The 15,115-nt window shown below is 43.9% G+C and overlaps 1 protein-coding gene across 2 annotated transcripts in view; it reads left to right on the forward strand.

Annotated features, from left to right (window-relative positions):
• Positions 1 to 771: 771 nt before the first annotated feature.
• The window catches only part of AHI1 (Abelson helper integration site 1), a 263,073-nt gene continuing 248,729 nt past the window's right edge, over positions 772 to 15,115 (forward strand). Inside the window, exons 1-2 of one of the 2 annotated variants that reach the window (XM_053460103.1) lie at positions 772 to 989; positions 14,832 to 14,841. The gene's annotated coding sequence lies outside the window, so the exon portion shown is untranslated. The remainder of the gene's footprint in view (positions 990 to 14,831; positions 14,842 to 15,115) is intronic. The other variant, XM_053460102.1, reaches the window with a different exon arrangement.

Genomic DNA, 15,115 nt, shown 5'->3' on the forward strand with positions numbered 1-15,115 from the left:
GAGACAGAGACACTCACTGGCACAGAGAGAGACACTCACTGGCACAGAGAGAGACACTCACTGGCACAGAGACACTCACTGGCACAGAGAGAGACACTCACTGGCACAGAGAGAGACACAATCACTGGCACAGAGAGAGACACAATCACTGGCACAGAGAGAGACACAATCACTGGCACACAGAGAGACACAATCACTGGCACACAGAGAGAGAGAGAGAGAGAATCACTGGCACGCAGAGAGAGAGAGACACAGACTCACTGTGAATTATTTCACAGATTCAAGTTTCCTTCTGCCTCTATAATATTCTGTATTTTCAGTAGTTCTGTTAAAATTCCATCCTCACATCCCACACAGCACAGCCCATTTGCACGTCCCGCTCTGTCGCTTCTTCTTCTTCCTGTAGTTCTTTGTACCATGTGACCAGTAGGAACTACCCGCTACCATTTCCAAAACCAGGCAGTAGGTAAATGTATAGAACCTCCATTCATGTCAAACAGCGTGAGTGCCCAATCATAAGTACAATTGAATTGCAATGCTATTAATTACTGATGCAGACAGCTGTATATCGGTTGCATCAGTGACGAAGATTTGCCCTCTGAAACCAACCGCGCTGTCCAACTATGCCCTCCAATAAGCAAGGATTTGATTTTGCACCGCCCATCTTGCGTCCTGTTTACATTTGTCCCCCGCCTCTTCTCAGGAAAGGCGCCGGTGCCCTTTCGTATGCATTATCTTGCAATTGGCTTCACCGTTGCCCCGGGTGACGCTAAGAGGCGTGGCCAGTTGCCGTGGAATTGTTTGTGATGGTGCTGCAATGTATCGTTTAACGGAAGCTACAGATAGTGCGCGTTTATGGCCGATGCTTAAAAAATAAAAAAGGGTTTCATCCTGAACGCGGTCTTCTGTCGTGTTGAGAACTTTCTGTACCTATCTGTACACAGCCCCTGGTGGGGCCAGACAGGCTGTCAAGAAGGCCGTCGCTGCAGGTAGGTGCTAGCTGTATGAGTTTGCGTGAGAGCGGTATGATGGCGTATTTAGTCTAAACGGATAACTTGTTATAGATTAACAAAACGATGTAAATTTACATACGCTTTCGGGCCCCTATTTTTTTTTTTTTTATGGAACCATAACGTGATAGAAACGTGGTCCGTGTACTCTAGTGTATGAGCACACTTTTTGTATTGCTTTGTGTGTCGGATTACGCCGTGATGTTATGGATAGTAAGCGGCGATTATACGTATGTTCTTGAACCTGAAGAACGAGATCTATGAGATTGTGTAGATATCCGGTATATTATCTCTCCTGTCCATGTGTGGATACCCAGCTTGGGCCGCCCCTCTCCGTGAAGGATATGTTTTAAGGGATTTTTGTGTCTCTATTCAATGTCTTCCCATGTGTAATATTTTAATAATGCTTTGAATAGTCTCCTAAATAGTTAACATTTCTGTTTAAAAGAAAAGTGGAGCTAAAAGCCAGTGTTTTATTGGAAACCCACATTGGCTTTCACAAAAATCAAGAAAGTACAGTGCCATCCACTGATATTGCTAAAACCAACCAATCCCGTTCCCGGGATCAAAAATACCCTTATTATTACCCCACCCTAAAACATCACTTTTGTTAACGTGTTTATTAAAAGGTATAACCAAAAAAATGTTTAAAAACACCAGTGTCACCAGTCCTACCGTAAAAGGTATACATCACTGTGACATGAGGGCATATGCCCACAGTCGTATAGCACTAAGAGTATCGCATCATATATACTGTTGATGGCTGCAGTCCTAACAACAAGAATATTAGAATTATGACCAGTGACACGGACTTATTAAAAACTCAAACAAATAGCCCTGACATGTTTCGCTCCTCAGAGCTTCTTTAACCCCTTCATTCCCAGGGGTTTTTGGTACCTCAAGTCCTGGAGGAATTTTGCCATTTTTGTGGTATGCCGGTTCAGTGATTATTCTCCTTTCCTGTGAATAGTGTACCTGTGTAAACTATATATTGTTTTTTTTTTCAAGGAGAGATAGAGCTTTCTTTTGATACCATAGTTAGATGATTAGCTGAAAATTTAGAATGAGAAACTTAGTATAAACTAGTAAAAATTATTTTTTTTTTATAAATTTTCCCTCTGAATCCTCACAAAATTAGGTAAAGTGATGGAAAATCCCCTCCAAGTTTATCTATTCAGGTGTCCAGATTTCAGAAATACTTAATTTATATAGATTTTCCATACTTTCCCAGCACTTATAGGGACATACTATAAGGTGTACATTATTCGTAGAATTTTTATGCTTATGGCTTAACGGGTTTGGGGGTTGTGAATGGAGGTAGGAGGGTTATACTGTTTAGATGTTGTGTTAGGGCAATGGGATGTAAGGCTTTTCTTTTTTTTTTGTTAGTTTCTTTTTTTATATATATTTTTTATTTTATTCTTTGTATTTTATTTTTATATAAATATTTTTTTTTTTTTTAAATGGTTAAAGGTCCTCTTAGGGACCTCTTGAACATGTTATTAATGCCAGTGATGTCACAATGACATCAGTTAGCTCACTTTTTTTTTTTTTTTTTTTAATTATTTATTGTATTTTAGTGATTTATTTATTTTTAAATCACTAACCGTTTTTTTTCTCTTTCGTTTTTCAACATGAGGGTGAGAAACCATGTTTCTCACTCTCCTCCCTGCAATCCCCCTGTACCGATCACGCTGTGATCTCTATGCACGTCCCCACAGACTTGCAGTGTCTGTGACTCATCAGAGCGATTGGATATCCCTGCAGGGGATAGCCTATCCGATGTCCTCCGGTGACGTCAGCTGTGATGCGACCCGGAAGGAAATGCCCGATCGAGCGTGATCAGCATTTAAAAATGTAACGGTTTTCCGGCTTTCCTGCAGGCCTCCTCTGTGGCAGCCGGTGGGCGTCTGTGGGATGCACCCAGACATCCTCCGCTGCTGCTGGCCGGCGCTTCCGCCGGGGCTTCTATGACGTAGTACCAGCGTGACATGGCCTTACGCTGCTCCACCATAGAAGCCCCGGCGGAAGTAACGGCCAGCAGCAGCGGAGTTTGTCTGAGTGTAGGGCCGCAACTAACGATTAGTTGGCTGATTATTTTTTTCAATTAATCGGATAAAAAAAAAACTATGCAAATTTTTCGTTTATTTAAAACAAAAACTTATAATTTACATTAACGCTTTTATCTCTTTATCACAGTGGCATTTCTCTATTCGCCTTATTATATTGACCTAATTAAAGCTATACAAGAACCCAAAACACATTTCTCAAACTAAGTTATACCAAAAGTTTTACTAGTAAATATTAATTAATGTGAACTATTTTTTCATATTTAATAAAAACTGAGAAAAATGTCTCTTGTTTATACTTTCTTTTATTTGCCCCCCAGTTATGCACATCTTTTTCCCAGCTTGCCCCAGAAATGCCTCATACCTCCTAAATGCCAGAGATGCCACTGTGCCCCCCTGATATGCCTTATAGCCACTGATATGCCAGTGATATGCCACTCTGTTCCCATATGCCTTATACCCCCTATATGCCACTGTGCCCCCTGATATGCCACTGTGCCCCGATATGCCTTATACCCCCTATATGCCACTATGCCCTTGATATGCCTTTTACCCCCTAAATGCCACTGAGATGCCACTGTGCCCCCTGATATGCCTTATAGCCCCTAAGATAGGCATAAAAATATATGCTTTAATAAATATAGACAAGAAAGAATAGATAAAACACAATACAATATAAATATATACACATATATGGACAATGCAAACAAATCAAATATCGCAGCAATCAAAAAATAAAAAAACACAAATTAAAGAATGCACATAATTAATAGATCCTGAAAAAATTCTTCTGTTGATATATTAACCCCTGAACCCCTGGTGGGGCAGGTGGAAGTGAAGGGTAGTAGCGGAGGTTGCGCACACCGCGCACTAAAATCCAAATCCCCCGCGGCGCTGCAGGGGACCTGGATCCTCTATTTGTGGTTGGATTATAGAAGGAGGGAAGCATTTGCACTGAAAAAACATTTTATAAATCGATTCAACTAATCGATAATGAAAATCGTTGACAACTATTTTTATTATCGATTTTTATTGATTCGTTGCTGCAGCCCTATCTGAGTGCATCGCGCAACGTTCACTGGCTGCCAGAGAGGAGGATCCGCTGCAGGGGACCTGGATCCGCTTCTCTGGCAGCCGATGGGCGTCTGTGCGTCTTCTTTCTAAAAAAAAAAAATAAATAACATGGCGGTACGGCTTAGATTTGCAAAGTTGCATCTGAAGAAACCACAAGACTTCTGTAATAATGTCCTTTGGACAGACGAGACCAAAGTGGAGATGCGTTGCCATAGTGCACAGCGGCACATATGGCGAAAACCAAACACAGCATATTAGCACAAACTGTCAAGCATGGTGGCAGAGGGGTGATGTTTTGCAGCCACAGGACCTGTGAGTCATTGTGTTGACCACAAACCACAAACTGTTGCCCACAATCTCCTCTATATACCAAAGTATTGTAGAGTCAGATGTAATGCAGAAAGGCCAAAATTGTGTCATGCAACAGGACAATGAGCAAAGCTACAACAGAATGGCTGAACAATGGCCCAGTCAAAGTCAACCCTATTGAAATGCTGTGGCAGGACCTTATGAAAGCTGTGTGTAAACAAATGCCCGCAAACCTTGGTGAACCGAAGCAACGTTGTAAAGAAGAATTGGTCGAAATTCCTCTACTTTGATGTGACAGACTGATAGTCCTACGGAAAAGGATTACTTCAAGTTATTTTTACTAAAAGTGGTTTTACAAGCTATTGAATCATAAGGTGTACATAGTTTTCCACACAAGGCTTCTCCGTTTTGACCTCATTTGTTAATCATGACAAGGTGTAATATGTCATGTGCTGTTGTTCATCTGAGGTTGTATTTACTGTGGCTGTGTAAGTGTGTGTGCGGAACGGGGATATGATGAGTCTGGGTTTACGTGGACTGGGAGTTGTGGTTGTGACGGGTGTGGATTTGCGCAAGGACGGGGTGTGGTGTGGATTCGTACAAACTATTTTTTTTTCCCAACTAGAATTGCCTGTTTTGTTTGGCAGCTATAGACGAGTAATCTCTCCCTATCGCACATTTTACATGTATTAGACCAGGGGTGGGCAATTAATTTTCCCATGGGGCCACATGAGAAATTGGAATGGTTTTAGAGGGCCAGACCTCTACAAACTACAAACTCCGAAGCCTTGTCCATTTTGTTAACTTATGTGCTGTTTAATAAAGTTATTCAAGCCTACGTCATTGGTAGAGGTGCTTGAATAAGTAAGGCCTGAATAACTATTAGCACAGCACAGAAGTGAACAAAATGAACAAGGCTTCGGAGTGCATACCGTATTTTTCGCTCTATAAGACGCACCTGCTGATAAGACGCACCTAGATTTTAGAGGAGAAAAAAAAGGAAAAAATATTTTGAGCTAAAAAATGGGCTAAAATATTTATTACAATAACTGAATAAGCTATGAACACAGTAAGACACACGCAGTAAGACACACGCAGTAAGACACACGCAGTAAGACACACACAGACACAGTGAGACACACACAGACACAGTGAGACACACACAGACACAGTGAGACACAGTAAGATACACACAGACACAGTGAGACACACACAGACACAGTGAGACACACACAGACACAGTGAGACACACACAGACACAGTGAGACACACACAGACACAGTGAGACACACACAGACACAGTAAGACACACACAGACACAGTAAGACACACACAGACACAGTGAGACACACACAGACACAGTAAGATACACACACACAGTAAGACACACACACACAAACACAGTAAGACACACACACACAGTAAGACCTCCCTCCCTAACCCCCCTTCTCAGTATCTCCCCTCTAACTCCCTAACCCCCCCTTCTCAGTATCTCCCCTCTAACTCCCTAACCCCCCCTTCTCAGGATCTCCCCCCCGCCCCGGTCACTTACCTTAAACTCCTGTGTTGGAAGCGTGAGGCGTTTGTCTCGGGTGCCGGCGCTTCACTGCTGATCGCCGGCGTCTGACGTCATATGCCGGCGCCCAGCGTAAAGCGCCGGCACCCGAGACAAACGCTTCCAACACAGGAGTTTAAGGTAAGTGACCGGGGCGGGGGGGGACACCGGACTCATTGGTGAGTCACCAGGACACTCTTTGCGGGCCGGTCCGAGCTATTCAGCGGGCCGGATGTGGCCCGCGGGCCGTGCTTTGCCCAGGTCTGTATTAGACTTAATTACATTAAATAAAAGTACAACTCTTGGGTTCTTGGGTCTTTAAGCATCTTCTACTGGGAGGCTTCCACATATCCGCTACCTTCTCAGTAAAGTAAAACTCGCGTTAAGTAACGCTTAATTAAATTAAATAAAAGTAAAGTCGTATCATTGTACTCAAGACGTGTCGCTAAACAAATATTGGGGTGTTGTTTACAGTGACGTATACCAAGAGCTATAAATTCATACCTGAAGTACAATTTGTGTGATAAAAAAACACAACATAAATGAGTACCACAAAGTTTGACAAATGGTGATGGTAGAATAGCTGCATGGAATGAGTTAAAATACCAGCATTTGAAATTACTTGGGATGTCTAGTTTTCAAAAATATATGGTTTGATGGGGTAAATTGCATTGGCCAACTTCAAAGATCTCCCAAATAGCACATGGGGCAAACAGAAGGTCCCAATTGCATCTTACAAATCAATTACAATCAGGCTACATGTTTCGTATGTAGTGCTTTGTCAAAAGCCATCTAAGCACTGGAGGGTTCTAAAGGAGTTTAAATGCTGCTCGCAATTAAAAAAATCTAAACAAACAACCAAACCAGCGCTACTGAACTTGATGGCGCTATATAAAACAATAAATTATAATTTACTCTGGTGTCACTACAGAGAGAGAGAGAGATGCCTCAAAAGCAAAGCAGAAGTTGCAATAATTGGAAATTATTCTAGCCTGGGTGCCCGAATAATTATAATTTTAATAAAGACAGGAGGCGAGTATTTTGCATATCTTCCTTTATTTCTCACCAATAGCAGCAAAGAAACAAACCTTGATAAAGACAAAACAACCAATAGGCATCCTACACAAGGTATATAAACCCTAGCCAGTCCTTCCACTTCCTCTTGCGACCGCTGCGAACCGAAACCGACGAAGAACATCCAAACACCGGCCACAGACAGCTGACAACCCCCGACGATGAGAAGACCGGACCCATGGCAGGCTCCAAACAGGAAGAGGGGAGTCCGCATGAGAAAGAACCTCAACAGCAGGTAACGAAGAATCTCAACCCGGAGGGGTACCACTCGGAGAGGGCATCAAGCTGAAAAGCAAAGAGAACACGTAACAGTACCAGATACCAATGATAGGGTAAAGGAGAACACAGGTACACAGAAGCAATAACCAACACTAAAACAACACCGAAATGCACTAATGACAATAACAGGAGTAAAAGACTCCACAAACGAAAAATTACCTCACCATGGATCCCGAAGCTAAACGGGAGGGAAGGGAGGGAAAATACTCGCCTCCTGTCTTTATTAAAATTATAATTATTCGGGCACCCAGGCTAGAATAATTTCCAATTTTAAGGCAAGACAGGAGGCTTCCTATTTTGCAGTTTTAACGCCCAACACCAACGCGGGAACTGCAGAGGATAACGGACGAAAATGAAAGGTAGAAGCACGAGACCAGTCCGCCGCCGACAAAATATCGCTCAAGGCCCCTCCGGCCCGAAGGGCACCCGAGGCCGCCGCACCCCTGACCGAGTGGGCGCCAAATGAGGTCGCCACACCAGCCAAGGAGAGCAACCAACGAACCCACCTGGCTAAAGTAGGGCTCGAGACCGGCTGAAAAGGCCGAACATACGAGATGAGCAACTGAGAGGAAGAGGGAGGCCGAAAGGCCGACGTACGCGCCAGGTAAGACTGAACACATCTGGCAACGCAAAGTTTAGGATCGTCGGACAGGTAAGGGTAAGCCACCGAAGAGGACACTGACTTAGTCCTCCTGTGAATGGAGAAGCGAATACCGACAGGGGAAAAAGAAATAGCCGAGGCATCGAAAGCCCGAATGTCGGAGACCCTGCGAAAAGACAAAAGACACGAGCAAGGTAAGTTTAGCCGACAACTGACGTAAAGACGGAATCGTTATCGGGCCAGGCCCTAAGGAAATCCAGGACCAGCGCCACATCCCACAGGGAGTCATACCGAGGGGCCAGAGGCCTGGACAATCGAATGCCACGAAGCAAGCGGCACACCAAAGGAGCCTTACCTACCGGCTCACCTGAAAAAACCCACATGGCCAACAGAAACGGCCGAACGAAAAAGGTTAATAGTCCTATAAGACTTACCTTCCTGAAACTAGCCGGCCAGGAAATTAAGAACACCCTGTAGAGGGGCCGAATAGGGATCCATTTGTTGTCCCAAACACCAAGAAGCCCATCGTCCCCAAGCCGACCGGTAAGAATTCTGGGTGCCCGGAGCCCAAGACTCTCAGAGCAGGGACTGAGTGACCTCCGATAGTCCCTGGACAAGCTGGGGTCCCCCGAGATCGTCCACAGGACCAGAGATAGGCGTCCCTCTAGGAGAAGAGGGTGAAGCTGCCCCTCCGGGTCCGTCAGAAGCGATGGAAAAACCGGAAGGGCCAACGGATCCTGAACAGGCATCTCCAGCAGAGCAGGGAACCAGGGCTGCGCATGCCAGAGCGGAGTCACCAGAACCAAGGAGCCTCCTGCACGCTGAAGAAAGTGGACGACCCGAGGAATCAGGGCGAAGGGGGGAAAGGCATAAGCGCCGGACACCGGCCAAACCTGAGTGAAGGCGTCCGTCGCCAGGGCCTCTGGCGAGGGAGACAAAAATCAAAGATGCCTTTCGTCAACTCTGCGAGAAGCTTGGAACGCGTACCTCCTAGGCGGTTGATGTACCGCACCGCTGAGATGTTGTCCATTCGGAGAAGGAGACAGCAATCGGACTGGTCCCTTGCTAAGCTGCGGATAGCGAACGACCCCGCAATCAGCTCCAGACAGTTGATATGGACTGATCGCTCCTCCAGCGACCAGGTGCCTCCCGTTGCTTCGGTGAGGCAAATGGCGACGGAATCACGAAAAACCAGAGATCCAGACGCCACCAAAAACATGGCCGCCGAAAACGGCAGCAAAGAGACAAATAGGGAAACCAAGATGGCCGTCGCCACTGAAAGACCGCGAAATAACAAAGATGGCGGCGTAATCTCGCGAGGTGAGACCTCCCCGTCAAACCAAAATGGCCGCCGAGCGGCAACGAGGGAAGAGAGGACCAGAAAGCCCGCGAAAACCCGTGAAAATCGTCGGCAATGGCAAAGCCGGCACAAAGAAAACGCCGGCACACAGAAACGCCGGCAAAGAGAGAGGATACGGGTACTGAAAGAGCGGAACAGACCGCGGCAGAAGGGAAGAAAGCAGGTATTAAAGCATGAGGGAAATAAGGGGGGGGCGGGATGAGGGGAGAAACGGAAAAGCCCTCAAGGAGAGGACTAAAAATAAAAGAAAAAAGCTCCTATAAGGCAAGAAAAATGCAGTAAAACATAGCAAAGAGTAATAGAACAAATACAATAATATCACAGAAATCTGATATGAAAGAATCTGACCTGTCACTAACGGTGAGCAGCAAAGAAAGAGGAAGTGGAAGGACTGGCTAGGGTTTATATACCTTGTGTAGGATGCCTATTGGTTGTTTTGTCTTTATCAAGGTTTCTTTCTTTGCTGCTATTGGTGAGAAGTAAAGGAAGATATGCAAAATAGGAAGCCTCCTGTCTTGCCTTAAAATTGGAAATGACACCAGAGGGCGTGTGAGGTAAATACCGTATTTGCTCGATTATAAGACCAGGTTTTTTTCAGAGCAAATGCTTTGAAAAATACCCCTCGTCTTATAAACGGGGTAGTCTTATAATCAGACCTCAAATAGGTCTGACTATGAGACTAAGATCCAGATCCCCCGCAACGCTGCAGGGGACCTGGATCCTCCTGTCTCCCACCCCCAACTTACCGGTGCGATTCGCGTAGACGACTTCCGCTGCAGCCGGAAGCAGGTGCGGTTAGCATCAGGGGGTTGTCTGCGTCCATCGCGCAGACATTCCCCGGCTGTCAGAGATCAGAGTTCCCCTCACCAGGGAATTCTCTCTGACAGCCGGGAAGGTCTGTTTGATGGACGCAGACCACCCCCGCTGCTAACCTCACCTCCTTCCGGCTGCAGCGGAAGTAGCCTATGCGAATCGCATAGACGTCTACACGCTGCCTGGACAACACACCGGGACTCAGTACTCGCTGTACTCAGGCGGTATTACTGAACACAAATAAAGACCTATTTGGTTTTTTCACACATCCACTCAGAAGAATAATCATGGTGAAAATGTTTTTCTGAGTGGATGTGAAAATGTTTTTCTTTTTTTGTTAGACTAAATTTGGAAGGTGCCGGTGTCCCAGATGAAACCTGGACCCACCCAGCAAACTGATCTGTCAAAATTCCATGTTTGAAAACTGAAATGCGCATGTTCCAATTTTGAACCCGCAGTGACAAAGAGACATGCCCTACCCGTGTACATGGGGTATTTCTGTACTCGGGGGGTTTTATATAAATATAAATCTCAAGTTGTTTCAGTCATTTTATGTACCCAGGAAAAAAAAAAACTGAAATACTGTGTTCAGATTAAATGGGTTTTGTTAAAAAAATTACTTTGGGATGTCATCTTTCAAAAAATATATACTTTTGTAGGGCTGCAACTAACGATTATTTTCATAATCGATTAGTTGGCCGATTATTTTTTCGATTAATCGGATAAAAAAAACAATATGCAAATGTTTCGTTTAAAATAAAAACTTATAATTTACATTAAGATGTGTCATAAACACATAATAAAGCTATATTTTAAAAGAACCCAAAACACACTATTTCTGTAAGTTTTAATACCAAAAAAGTTTTACGAGTAAATATTAATTCATGTAAAGTATATTTTTTCATATTTAATAAAAACTATGAGAAAAATGCCTCTTGTTTATATTTTCTTTTATTTGCCAACCTGCCCCCCCGGTTATGCACATCTCACTCCCAGTTTGCAACTCTGCCCCATATATGCCTTATACCAGGGCTTGACAAATTTGTTGTGAATCCAGGCGCCAGGTAAAAAATTTAGGAGCCAGGATTTTTTTAAACAGTTGGTCAGGAGTGATCTGATCATTATCAGCCTACTTACTAAACTCACAGCATTTGACCTGGAAGCACTCTGGACTTTCAGGTCAGTGCTGTTTTTTTTTTTGATTTTTTTTAACCCTTTCAATGCTGATGTTCCATTGGAGCACAGCATTGACTGATATTTAGCTCCCACAAGCTTGTGGGGACAAATGTTAACCCCTGCAGTGCCACGAATGTCATACACAATTGTGGCATTGAAGGGGTTAACGCTGCACTGTCGCTCTCAGGGAGCGATCAGGCAGCAGGGGGGGTGTTGGGGCTGGTCTCCACACTCATGGGGAGACCAAATAACCCTCTCCCCTGTCCCTGAAGCTGCCTCTGGCAGCTGGGACTCAATTGCTGGTCTATAGACCAGCCATTGCAGGGAGGAGTCTCTGATGACTGCTGTAGGCTTCCATGCCTACAGGAATCATCAAAGGGCTTGTGGGGGCTCGTTTTTGCTGTTGCTGGCCTGCCTGGGCTTCCAGGCAGACCACCAGCAGCAGAGCCCCTTACAAAACGGGAATTAACCCCTAAATGCCGCGATCGCGGCATTGAAGGGGTTAACGCTGCCCTGTCGCTCTCATGGAGCGATCAGGCAGCAGGGGGGTGTTGGGTCAGGTCCCCCAATCAACACTCAACCCCCTTTCCTGAAGCTGCTTGTGGCAGCTGAAAACGCTTTTACAGGTTTTCCTGCAATCGCGTTTTCAGCCTACATGCTCACTCCGTGGGAGTGATCTCAGGCTCAGGGGCGGGCTCTGAGTGGCTGTGCTGTCTGCCCAGACTCCTGGGCAGACAGCAGCAGCAACAGCGCCCCCGTGTGGTGACTCAGTCTCTTACATCCACAATGTTTTCTGGATGTAAGAGGCTGACAAAACCTAGGCGCCAGGACAAAATTCTCTGTCGCCATGACGACCTGGGATTTGTCGAGCCCTGCCTTATACCTCCTATGTACCAGAGATGCCACTGTGCCCCCAATATGCCTTATACCTCCTAGATGCTACTGACATGCCACTCTGCCCCGATATGCCTTATAGCCCCCTATATGCCAGTGTGCCCCCTGATATGCCTTATACCCCCCCATATGCCACTGTGCCCCCTCATATGCCTTACACCTCCTATATCCCACTGTGCCCCCTGATATGCCTCATAGCCCCTTAATGCCACTGTGCCCCCGATATAAAAAAAAACTGACAGCGCTAAAATAGGCATAAAATATATGCTTTAATAAATATAGAAAAAAAAATAGATAATACAATAAATATATAGACAATACAAACAATAAATCATATATTACAGCAATCTGTGGGGGTGATCTAAGGCTCTGGGTGGTTGTGCTGTCTGCTCAGACACCCGGGCAGACGACAGCAGCAGCAGCGACCCCACGATCAGCAAGTGGGGGAATTTTTTTTTAAATGACCTACCTGGTACGTCCTGGTCTGGTGGTGACATCTGATCAGGAAGTACCAGGTACGTCCCGGTCCGGAAGGGGTTAAGGCACCTTTCAACAGCTTGTAAACCATGAGAATGGGGGATAGACGAAAACAATGACGCTACATGCATTGTAAGCCAACAAAAAGTGCTATAACATTGAAACAAAAAACTTTTGTGAGACCTGTTTAGTGTCCTGCAGATGATTTTTTTTTTTGCCGGACAACTATAGGCTGTAAGTACAGGTCTATCCATTCTGATAACCCTTACCCCAATCCTCCTATGCACAAAACTAGGGGCCTTCTGGGAGGTGCTGTTAGATTTATGAACTTTAGGGAGAAGATATATACCTCCCTTCATCAGGTCCGAAGCAATACTGATCAACATGATAGAGGTATTGCTTCAGACTGATGACAGGAGGATAACTCTCGAAAGCTTGTCTTTTAAATGTTGTTAGTCCAATAAAAAAAGTTATCACCGCATACTCTGTTTTTTCAGGACAAGAAGGGCTTTCTTTATATGCTATTTTGATTGTATCATATCATTAATTAAAAAAAAAAATTGGTGAAAATTGAGGGGGGAAAAATACTTTTTCTTACTTACTTGAAAAATCTTTTACTCATCTATAAAAGCTTATGAAAAAACCTGCTAAATACATAGTTACATAGTAGTATAGGCTGAAAAAAGACATGCGTCCATCAAGTTCAGCCTTTCCTATATCTGTTAATTTGTTGCTGTTGATCCAAAAGAAGGCCAAAAAAACCCCTGGTTTCACTCTTTCCAATTTTGCACTAACCAGGGAAAAAATTCCTTCTTGACCCCAAAATGGGGTCAGATTTCTCCTGGGATCAATAAGCTGTTTCCCCATAATTACAGATTATATCCCTGAATATTATGTTTTTCCAGGTATCCATCCAGTTGCAGTTTAAACGTCTGTACAGACTCCGATAAAACTACCTCTGCAGGCAGAGAATTCCACATCCTTATTGTCCTTACTGTAAAAAACCCTTTCCTCTGCTTTAGTCTAAATCTCCTTTCTTCCAGTCTGAACGCATGACCACGTGTCCTATGCATAGTCCTGTTTATGAACAGATTTCCACACAATGGTTTGTATTGGCCCCGAATATATTTATATAATGTTATCATATCCCCTCTGAGGCGACGTTTTTCTGTACTAAACAGATTTAAATTAGTTAACCTTTCTTCATAACTATAGTGCTCCATTCCTTTTATTAATTTTGTAGCCCGCCTCTGCACCCTTTCTAGTGCTATGATATCCTTCTTTAGAATAGGTGCCCAAAATTGCACAGCATATTCAAGGTGCGGCCTTACCATTGATTTATACAGAGGCAACATTATATCTTTATCCCGCGATTTGATGCCCCTTTTTATACATGACAATACCTTACTGGCCTTAACAACCGCAGACTGACATTGCACATTGTTGCCTAGTTTATTGTCTATAACAATTCCCAAATCCTTCTCATTTGTCGTTATCCCTAATTCACTACCGTTTAGGGTGTAGGTTGCTTGTGCGTTCGCTACCCCGAAGTGCATAACTTTACATTTATCTACATTGAATTTCATCTGCCATTTGTGTGCCCAGTTCCCCAGTCTATCTAGATCCCTCTGCAGCACTGTAATATCCTGCTCACCCTGTATAACTTTACCTAGTTTAGTGTCATCTGCAAACACAGAAACATGACTTTCAACGCCTACTGCCAGGTCATTTATAAATATGTTGAATAAAATTGGTCCCAGAACCCTGAGGGACACCACTTACCACTTTTGACCAGCTTGGAAATTTACCATTTATAACAACTCTCTGTTCTCTATCTCTAAGCCAATGTTCTACCCAAGAACAAGAATTTGCATCTAGACCAATTTCCTTCAGTTTGAATACTAACCTATTGTGTGGAACCGTGTCAAACGCCTTGGCAAAATCCAAGTAGATTACATCCACTGCAACCCCCTGATCGACACTTCTACTTACTTCTTCATAGAATGCAATTAAATTAGTTTGACAGGAACTATGTTTCATAAAACCATGCTGATTTTTGCTAATAATACTGTTCTTCCCAAGGAATTCTTGAATATTATCCCTAAAAAGCCCTTCAAATAGATTTTATGGTTTTTCTCAGCACGTTATTGGTAAGCAAAGTTTTTGCTTTTTCAAATCCATTGTTTTTCAAATCTTGTAATTCTTCCCCCATGCGCAATATAGTGTGGATTTTCACGATCAGGTAAAGCATTCTTGTCCAACACCTAACTAGCTTTATAGATGCATCTCTTCAAATATTTTTAGAGTTGTCCCTAAGCTGATTTTACTTTAGACATACTTTAAAAGTAACTCCTATTTTTCATATAATTGAATTGAGAAGAATAAACTGCTCTGATTTGTACTTGTGCTGAATCTAAATGACGT

The sequence above is a fragment of the Spea bombifrons genome, chromosome 3, assembly GCF_027358695.1.
Source record: "Spea bombifrons isolate aSpeBom1 chromosome 3, aSpeBom1.2.pri, whole genome shotgun sequence".
NCBI lineage: Eukaryota > Metazoa > Chordata > Amphibia > Anura > Pelobatidae > Spea > Spea bombifrons.